The sequence below is a fragment of the Cervus canadensis genome, chromosome 4 (assembly GCF_019320065.1).
Source record: "Cervus canadensis isolate Bull #8, Minnesota chromosome 4, ASM1932006v1, whole genome shotgun sequence".
NCBI classification, from domain to species: domain Eukaryota; kingdom Metazoa; phylum Chordata; class Mammalia; order Artiodactyla; family Cervidae; genus Cervus; species Cervus canadensis.
Window position 1 is genome coordinate 88703587 of NC_057389.1, and position 9395 is coordinate 88712981.

The following is a 9395-nucleotide window of genomic DNA, read 5'->3' on the forward strand; positions in this document are numbered from 1 at the left end:
TGGCCCAGCTCGTAGCACGCGCCTGCGCATTAACCGCCCCCGCCTCCTGTTCCCGCCGACCGAGGGGGCGTGGGCAGGGCAGGGCAGGGCAGGGTGCTCGCCCAGTGATCCTCGAGCGCGCGGCGAGCAACGCGGGATCCGAAGTTCTTTACAGCCGCCCGGCCGGAGTGGGTTTTCATGCCTCTGCTTTCCGTTTGTTTTCCGGCCCTGCCCCCGAGGCTGGAGCGTGGACAGCGGAGGGCGCCGCAACAAAGGCCTTCTAGGTAAATCCCTGGGTTGGGGCGGGGGGAGGCATTTCACGTGCGCAAGCCCGGGGCTTGGAGGGGACCCTGGAGAGGGGTCTTGGGGTGCCCTTTGTCACCTCAGGCCTCAGATTTCCCTTCTAAGGAACCAGTACGTCTGGCAAACTTTCTGAGGCCACTTGGAGATGTGGGGGATGGTTGGGGGAAATAGAGGTCAGAGGTTGGAGATCACTGGCCAAAGGGAAGGTTCATGGGGGTGGGGCGGGGCTCAGATGTTGATCAGGGGAGTCAGCGCAGGGGACCTGACCTCACTGAACCATCAGAATAGGCGTTCCAGGACGAATGCCCACGAGGCCCTGGACCGAACGGCGTCTGTCTTCATAGATCACCTGGGCTGGCTATCGCCCACCGTCTGGAAGACAGTGAAACCTACACAGGTGAGAAAAGCAGGCACCGGGGCAACCAGGCAGAAATTGAACTATTAGTACTGCCTTGGTGGTTGGGCATTTTCGGAGGTCGAGTGTGTGTGACTGAGATGTAAGCGAGTATGGAGTCCCAATCCTCAGTTTCCTTCTTCCCCGAGGAAAACGGCGGTGCATGCTAAGTCATGTCAGACTCTTTGTGACCCCATGGACTGTAGCCCACCAGGCTCCTCTGTCCTTGGGATTCTCCAGGCAAGGATACTGGAGTGGGTTGCCATGCCCTCCTCCAGGGGATCTTTCTCACCTAGGGAGCAAACCAGCACATCTTAAGTCTCCTGCTTTGGCGGAGAGGTTCTTGTCTACTAGCGCCACCTGAGAAATGGCCTGAGATGGTCAAAGGGATTCTCAAGAGTGTGCAAGAAGCCTCCAGTGTGGGGAGCTTGAGTGCACAGGGAAACTGGGGTATAGGGACCAGCCGAATATGGGGAATAAATGTTCTAGGCCTAGGGAACCAAAGAAAGGGGGAGATGAGGATTCTTCCTCTGCCATCCCCGCCCCATAGTCCACTGGGGAGGATGTTGAGATTTTGGGCAGGATAGTCCTGCCAGGACTAGACACTGAGTAAGGCTCTGATGAAAGATAGCACTGTTGCCTGGTTGTAGGAGGCAGAGTGGTCTATGCTGAGTAGTTAAGTTGGAGGCTGATGTGATGCTTTTCCTCTGTTTGGTTGCTTAACTAGAATTTGTCTGGATAAAAATGAAGATTTTTACATGAGAGCTTTGCTCCAGAGAAATGGGACATTACTCCTCCCGGCCGCTCATGATTTTCTCAGGTGACTGGGAAATTTCCGGGAATGGTGGAGGCCGAGTCCTCAGGCTGTGGTCCCCTAGGGAAATCCACTCATTAATTAAAACACTTGCTTGTCCAGGGGTCTCAAATAAGAATTGGCCATTGATCGATCTGAGCACCCATGGTGCTCTTAGACTGCCGAAGGGAGTTACTGAGACACGTAAGAGGGCTGAAACGACTCTGGGGTGACTCCTAAAGGAGATAAACTCACATGCAGCACACTGGCGCACCACACAATTTCACTAGCAAATTTTACCCATGACAAATTCAACTTAAAATGGGAAATAAAATCCCTCAAACACCGAAACATGGGGCATCAGAAAACAGCCTCTAACACCAGCCTGGTTTATGCATGTACAAAACTTATTCTTGCAGGTATCTACTTGGGATTAAAGGAAAATTTTTGTCCTAAAAATAGCCAAAATGGGCTCTTTTACTGCATAGGCAGTTGTTAAAGAAAGCTAGCTAGAAATAATCTAGTAAATTTCAATCTATGAGCTCTCTCTGTTTGTCTATAGGTATGTAATATTATGCTTTACCTGTGGATGATGTTATCAAAATTATTTTGTAAATGAGCACTACTTAATTGGCTTGAGAAAAGAGCTTATTTAAATTTTCAAAATACAAAAAAATAACTGGCCAGAATTTTAGATTCATGAAAACTAAAAAAATATTCAGTATTAAGTTAATATCTGATGTTAAAGTGTTAATATAGACATGTCTTTAGACTTCCCTGGTGGCTCAGACGGTAAAGCATCTGCCTACAATGAGGGAGACCTGGGTTCAATCCCTGGGTCGGGAAGATCTCCTGGAGAAGGAAATGGCAACCCACTCCAGTATTCTTGCATGGAAAATCCCATGGGCGGAGGAGCCTGGTAGACTACGGTCCATGGGGTCGCAAAGAGTCGGACACAACTGAGCGACTTCACTTTCACTTTAGAGCCGTCAACGTTAGGTATAATACTTCTATTGATTAAACAAATTCCAGAAAGTCCCCTGCTTCCAAACGAGGTAACTATAGCTTATGTAACTGGTCACCAGGAAGGGAAGTCTATGGAAGCCACAGGGAACAGTCTCACAGATGAAGCCACTAAGCGAGCCTCTCTAGGGGAGAAAATGAAGCTATTGATCCTAATCTCAAACACCCAACTGAAGACCAAAGATCGGTGTTACCCGACAGAAGGAAAATGACAAGTAAGCCCACGATGAGGAAATTAATGCCCATTGGGGCCCCCAGGCTATGTATGATACAGTACTTAGAAGTTATGGTTGCCTGAGAATTTACACCGTTGCGAAACAGGCTTACACTGGCCTGCCAGGAAATTAACAAGAGGGTGGTTAGGAAAACACACCGGGAGGCAGACTTCCTGGGCTAAGACCAATTTCTAAGAAACTATATACTGACCATTTCCTCTCCCTTATCATTCCCCAGATTAAAAGGACACCTTGCCCAGACTCTGCCTGTAGAATTCATCACTTCCAGCCGGGTGACTTGGTGTTAATCAAACCCTGGAAAGAAGACAAACTCCAACCAAGCTGGAAAGGCCCTTGTCAAGTGCTCCTGACCACTGAGACGGCTGTGTGGACTGCTGGAAAAGGTTGTACTCATTATACACGAGTCAAGGGGCCAATAAAAGAGACCTCAAAGGGAAGGGAAAGGACCAATGAGCAGCCTTTAAAGGTAACTTTAAGAAATCCTTGTTAAATCCTTCCCTCTGAATCCTCCCCTTCACAATAACCATTAACCATGTGGCCACACCTTTGGAAACTGGTATGGAAACCAACAGGTAAAAAGTTAGAGTAGAAATTGACAAGGAACCCCTGAGTATCCAATGAGGTTGGTTGTCAATATAACCAAAACCTTGTCACCTCAGACTATGAGTTTTGATGCCTGCCAAATTTTACCTTGTGGAAACTTAGAAAACCAGAGACAGTTGTTGCAGGCAGATAAGTATCTTTGCCCTGAACCAGATTTGGCTTATACTAGAGCAAGCCCCTGCCCCAGTTGGGATGATGTATGGTGGACCACCCAGTTTCAGGACTGGACGGTAAACATAGGGTGGGTGACTCCTAGTTGGAGGCCTTTGAAAGACAAAATACACCTAAGGGCATTCCACCAGAAGCCAGTCAAAATCTAAAATGCAACTCTATCCTCTTAACCGTTAACAACCCAGCTACCCTAGATTAAAAGCCAAAAGTGGCATCTCAGGTATATGGGTTAGGGACAGATGTCACTGGGAAAGACCCGTTGGGGTGATTTGTTCTTAACTTGATTGAAAATAAAAACCTCCCGTGTATTGGAGATTGTCCTGATCTTGAGCTCCGAAAACCATGTTGTTTCTATTAATGATACCAAAAGGATAGAAATAATTGAGGTAAAAAGATATAAGACAGACTTTAGAAATTGAGACAGGGTATGAAGAGACAAATGCCTGGGTCAAATGGGTCAAATTTACAGTGCAAGCCCATCATAAGAGTGATTGTTACGCATGTGTGGCTGGATACCCACAGACACAGGTGGTTCCGTTCCCCCTCAGATGGGACACTGATCTGGGAGGAATGCACCACATGTTGGCCCTTTACCAGGACAAAGATGCGTGGGGAGAAGACCTACAAGAATCTGTCATGAGACTTTCCCGAACTGCAAAGGTCGGACCCAAGAGCCGTCCCCTTTCTCCATGGGGAATATGAACCAATGCAGGAGATGCAGGAGACTCGGGTTCGATCCCTGGGTTGGGAAGATCCTCTGGAGAGGGAAATGGCAACCCACTCCAGTATTCTTCCCAGGAAAATCCCATGGGGTCGCAGAGAGTCAGATATGACTGGGCACAGCAAGTCCTCTTGCCTCTCTAGGCAGGGGGCAGAGTTCAGTAGACCCATGGGAGAACTTGCCACCTGTCCCAGCATCTTGAACATTACTGATGAGCCAGACAACGGTAACTACTCAACCCTCCGTAGACCCCGGGCTGATGTCTGGTGGTTTTGTGGGAAAAGGAACCTCCTAGACTGACTGCCGTCAAGTTGGACAGGGACTTGGGCTTTCACTCAGTGCCCATTCCCTTTACCCTGGCATTCCACAAGGTACCTGAAAAGCCAGCCAGCCACCAAAGTCGGAGAACAGCGGGGGACTCCTTTGACATATATATATATATATATATATATATGTATAAATAAATAAATTGATTCAACAGGAGTCCCTAGGGGAGTTCTTAATGAATTCAAGGCCTGAAACCAAATAGCTACAGGGTTTGAGTCAGTACTTTTTAGGTGGTTCACAGTTACTTAAAAAAAAAAATGTAGATTGGATTAATTACATATATTATAACCAAGAGATTTATCAGATATACCAGAGATGCCCTCCAAGGAGTAGCTAGCTAATTGGATGCCACCAGTAGAATGGCCTGGGAAAATAAGATCACACTGGACGTGATAACTAGCAGAGAAAGGGGGTGTTGGTGTTATGCTGGGCAGGAAATGCTGTACTTTCATTCCCAACAATACAGCTCCTGATGGAACCATCACAAAGGCCATGAACACCCAGGACTGATCTCCTTTAGGAGGGACTGGTTGGATCTCCTTGTAGTCCAAGGGACTCTCAAGAGTCTTCTCCAACACCACAGTTCAAAAGCATCAATTCTTCGGCGCTCAGCTTTCTTTATAGTCCAACTCTCACATCCATACATGACCCCTGGAAAAACCATAGCCTTGACTAGACGGACCTTTGTTGGCAAACTAATGTCTCTGCTTTTTAATATGCTGTCTAGGCTGGTCATAACTTTCCTTCCAAGAAGTAAGCATCTTTTAATGTCATGGCTGCAGTCACCATCTGCAGTGATTTTGGAGCCCAGAAAAATGAAGTCAGCCACTGTTTCCACTGTTTCCCATCTTATTTGTCATAAAGTGATGGGACTGGATGCCATGATCTTAGTTTTCTGAATGTTGAGCTTTAAGCCAACTTTTTCACACTTCTCATTTGCTTTCATTAAGAGGCTCTTTAGTTCTTCACTTTCTGCCATAAGGGTGATGTCATCTGTATATCTGAAGTTATTGATATTTCTCCTGGCAATTTTGATTCTAGCTTATGCTTCATCCAGCCCAGTGTTTCTCATGATGTACTCTGCGTGTAAGTTAAATAAGCAGGGTGACAATATACAGCCTTGATGTACTCCTTTTCCTATTTGGAACCAGTCTGTTGGTCCATGTCCAGTTCTAACTGTTGCTTCCTGATGTGCATACAGGTTTCTCAAGAGGCAGGTCAGGTGGCCTGGTATTCCCATCTCTTTCAGAATTTTCCACAGTTTATTGTGATCCACACAGTCAAAGGCTTTGGCATAGTCAATAAAGCATAAATAGATGTTTTTCTGGAACTCTCTTACTTTTTTGATGATCCAGAAGATGTTGGCAATTTGATCTCTGGTTCCTCTGCCTTTTCTAAAACCAGCTTGAACATCTGGAAGTCACAGTTCACATATTGCTGAAGTCTGGCTTGGAGAATTTTAAGCATTACTTTACTAGCATGTGAGATGAATGCAATTGTGCAGTAGTTTGAGCATCCTTTGGCATTGTCTTTCTTTGGGATTGGAATGAAAACTGACATTTTCCAGTCCTGTGGCCACTGCTGAGTTTTCCAAATTTGTTGGCATATTGAGTGCAGCACTTTCACAGCATCATATTTCAGGATTTGAAATAGCTCGACTGGAATTCAATCACCTCCACTAGCTTTGTTCGTAGTGACTCTTCCTAAGGCCCACTTGACTTCACATTCCAGGATGTCTGGCTCTAGGTGAGTGATCACACCATCGTGATTATCTGGGTCATGAAGATCTTTTTTGTACAGTTCTGTGTATTCTTGCCACCTCTTCTTAATATCTTCTGCTTATGTTAGGTCCCTACCATTTCTGTCCTTTATTGAGCCCATCTTTGCATGAAAATTTTCTTGAAGAGATCGCTAGTCTTTCCTACTCTATTGTTTTCCTCTCTTTCTTTGCATTGATCGCTGAGGAAGGCTTTCTTATCTCTCCTTGCTATTTGGAATTCTGCAGTCAAATGGGTATATCTTTCCTTTTCTCCTTTGCTTTCGCTTCCCTTCTTTTCACAGCTATTTATAAGGCCTCCTCAGGCAGCCATTTTGCTTTGTTGCATTTGTTTTTCTTGGGGATGGTCTTGATTCCTGTCTCCTGTACAATGTGACGAACCTCCATCCATAGATCATCAGGCACTCTGTCTATCAGATCTAGTCCCTTAAATCTATTTCTCACTTCCACTGTATAGTCATAAGGGATTTGATTTAGGTCATACCTGAATGGTCTAGTGGTTTTCTCCACTTTCTTCAATTTCCGTCTGTATTTGGCAAGAAGGAGTTCATGATCTGAGCCACAGGCAGCTCCCAGTCTTGTTTTTGCTGATTGTATAGAGTTTCTCCATCCGGAATTTGTAAGAAATAAAAAAGGGGTCCATTTTCAAAGGTAGCTAGCTCTGAGTGGAAAACTACTAGGAGCCAAGCTTGCCTAACAGTTTGCTGATGTAACAACCACAAAGTTCACACACCTGGAAAGTCCCTAAGCAAGCGGGATGTTGTGGGAGAGATAACAGGCTTAGGTCGGGAAGGGAGAAGGAAGGATACCCTATAACCAATCCTCCAGGATGATCGTACACCCCATAGTACCCAGCCAGTGAGGAACTGAGGGAGGGATCTGCGTGCTAGCGACTAAAGTGCTTGCTGTAACTGCCCGCCTGTGCCTGCCCACCAGACACCGGTCTTGCAAGACCATCCTTAAAAGTCTCACTTTGACCGCGCTTCGTGTCTCTGGGTCCATTCCTTGGTTTTGGGCATGGGAGCATATTTCCCACCCTTTGGAGCGCACCAAACTCTCTGAGCCTTAGGATGTTTGCACTGGCTGATCCCTACGCTTGGAACTCTGTGCCCCAGGTCTTCGGTTTGGGTCCCAGCTCCACTCCTGCTCCGGTATGACCTGAACAAGGAGGTCCTGTAGCCTTTGGGCCACATCTGTCTTCAAGCTAAGGGTGGCTGTTACATTTTCAATTGTTGAAACAAAACCAAAAGAAGAATAATCTCTCATGACATGTGAAAATCATGTGAAATTTAAATCTCAGTGCCCATAGATTTACTTGAAAACAGCCATAGTCATTGACATGATGTCTGTGGCCGCTTTCAAGCTGCAACCACAGAGCTGAGTTCTTTTAACAGACTGTCTGGCCCAAAAATCTTAAAATATTTACTTGTTGGGTCTCAATAGAAGTTTTGTTGTTCAGTTGCCAAGTCTTGTCTGACTGACTCTGCTAACCCGTGGACTCTGGCCGGCCAGGCTTCCCTGTCCTTCACCATCTCCTAGGGTTTGCTCAAACTCGTGTCCATTGAGTTGGTGATGCCATCCAACCCTCTCATCCTCTGTCACCCTCTTCTACCCTCAGGGTCTTTTCCAATGAGCTGGCTCTTCACATCAGATGGCCAAAGTATTGGCGCTTCAGCTTCAGTCTTTCCAGTGAGTATTCAGGGCTGACTTCCTTTAGGACTGACTGGTTTGCAGTATTTATATGGTTGTTCTATACATTTCTGTACAACCAGTGGGGTGTGGTGAGTGTTCAACGGCTGCTTCTTTGGGAGAAGCAGAGAAGCGTGTGTTTCTGTCTAATTACACTTGTGCCCTGTGTATGTATAGTTTCTTGTAAATTTTCCCATTTTCCCATACGTAAGTTTCGAAGACAATAAAACAATAAAACGGACCCTGCTTTGTCGTGCTGATATCCTTGATGTAAATACTTCATATGGCCAGTCTCAGGCTACCAGTGTGAATATCATTAATCAGAGTTGAGCAGAGGTGTGCAGTAGCATACTAGATTTTTTTCTGTTGCTCTCTAGAGCCTGCTACTTTCTTGCTGTGGCCTCCAAACCAGCATTAGCATCACCAGGAAATTTGTTGAAAATACAGACTCCCAGGTTCCGACCTAGACCTGAATCAGAATCTGCATTTTAGCAAGATGCTCACTTGCTAGCTTGGATTTTGCCTCCAGGCTGCAGGCACAGGCCACAGAGGTTGGCTAGAAATTCTTCAGGAATAGCTAGAATGCCAGTGCGGGAAAGGACACCAGGGGTCATCAGGCCTGTCTGCAGTGCGCAGACTTAGTTTTCCTATGCCTTATTGGCACCACTATGGGCTTCCCTAGTGACTCAATGGTAAAGAATCCGCCTGATAATGCAGGAGATGCGGGTTTAATCCCTGTGTCGGGAAGAACCCCTGGAGGAGGAAATGGCAACCCACTCCAGTATCCTTGCCTGGGAAATCTCATGGACAGAGGAGCCTGGCAGGCTACAGTCCATGGAGTTGCAAAAGAGTCAGGCACGACTTAGCAACTAAAGAACAACAATCACTATATTCATTACACTTTGTTATCTGTAACTTCTCTTGGGTAAGTGTTCTTGGCTGTTGCCATGTCTCTGAACCCTCTGACCCGTAATGAACTTAATACTTTATGTGCCTTTTATTAGTTGAAGTTGACATTAAAGAGATACCGTATATCACCACTTCAGAGAGAAAACCACTGAGCCATAGCTGTAAAAACAAACATGAAAACAAAACAGTGTTTTATAATTCTGGGTGGATATTGTTGCCTGCCAAGGTGTTGAGCCCCAAGCCTGCTTTTTTTTTTTTTTTTAAATGTAAAGAGATTAGCAAAGTATTAGAGGGCTATTAAAGGCATATTATCACTCAGCTGAAACTTCTTGACACAGCGAGAAGGAATGAAAGAACTGAAAATGAGGTAACTCTAATCCATGAGATTCTGTGTCATTTAATGCCCTGTCTGCATACCTCCAAAAGTCAATTTCATGGACCACGTCCATCCCACGCTTTGGGAGACTCCC

At 45.9% G+C, this 9395-nt stretch overlaps 1 long non-coding RNA gene across 3 annotated transcripts; it reads left to right on the forward strand.

The window, feature by feature from the left end:
* The first annotated feature begins 6 nt into the window (after positions 1–6).
* Positions 7–8257, forward strand: LOC122440288. 3 transcript variants are annotated; one of them, XR_006269078.1, is made up of 4 exons: positions 7–263; positions 566–679; positions 2946–3194; positions 7946–8257. It is a non-coding gene; the product is annotated as an uncharacterized LOC122440288 (long non-coding RNA). The 3 variants fall into 3 exon arrangements; XR_006269079.1 differs by lacking the exon at positions 7946–8257 and adding an exon at positions 4051–5148; XR_006269077.1 differs by lacking the exon at positions 7946–8257 and having other exon boundaries at positions 2946–5148.
* Positions 8258–9395: the final 1138 nt, after the last annotated feature.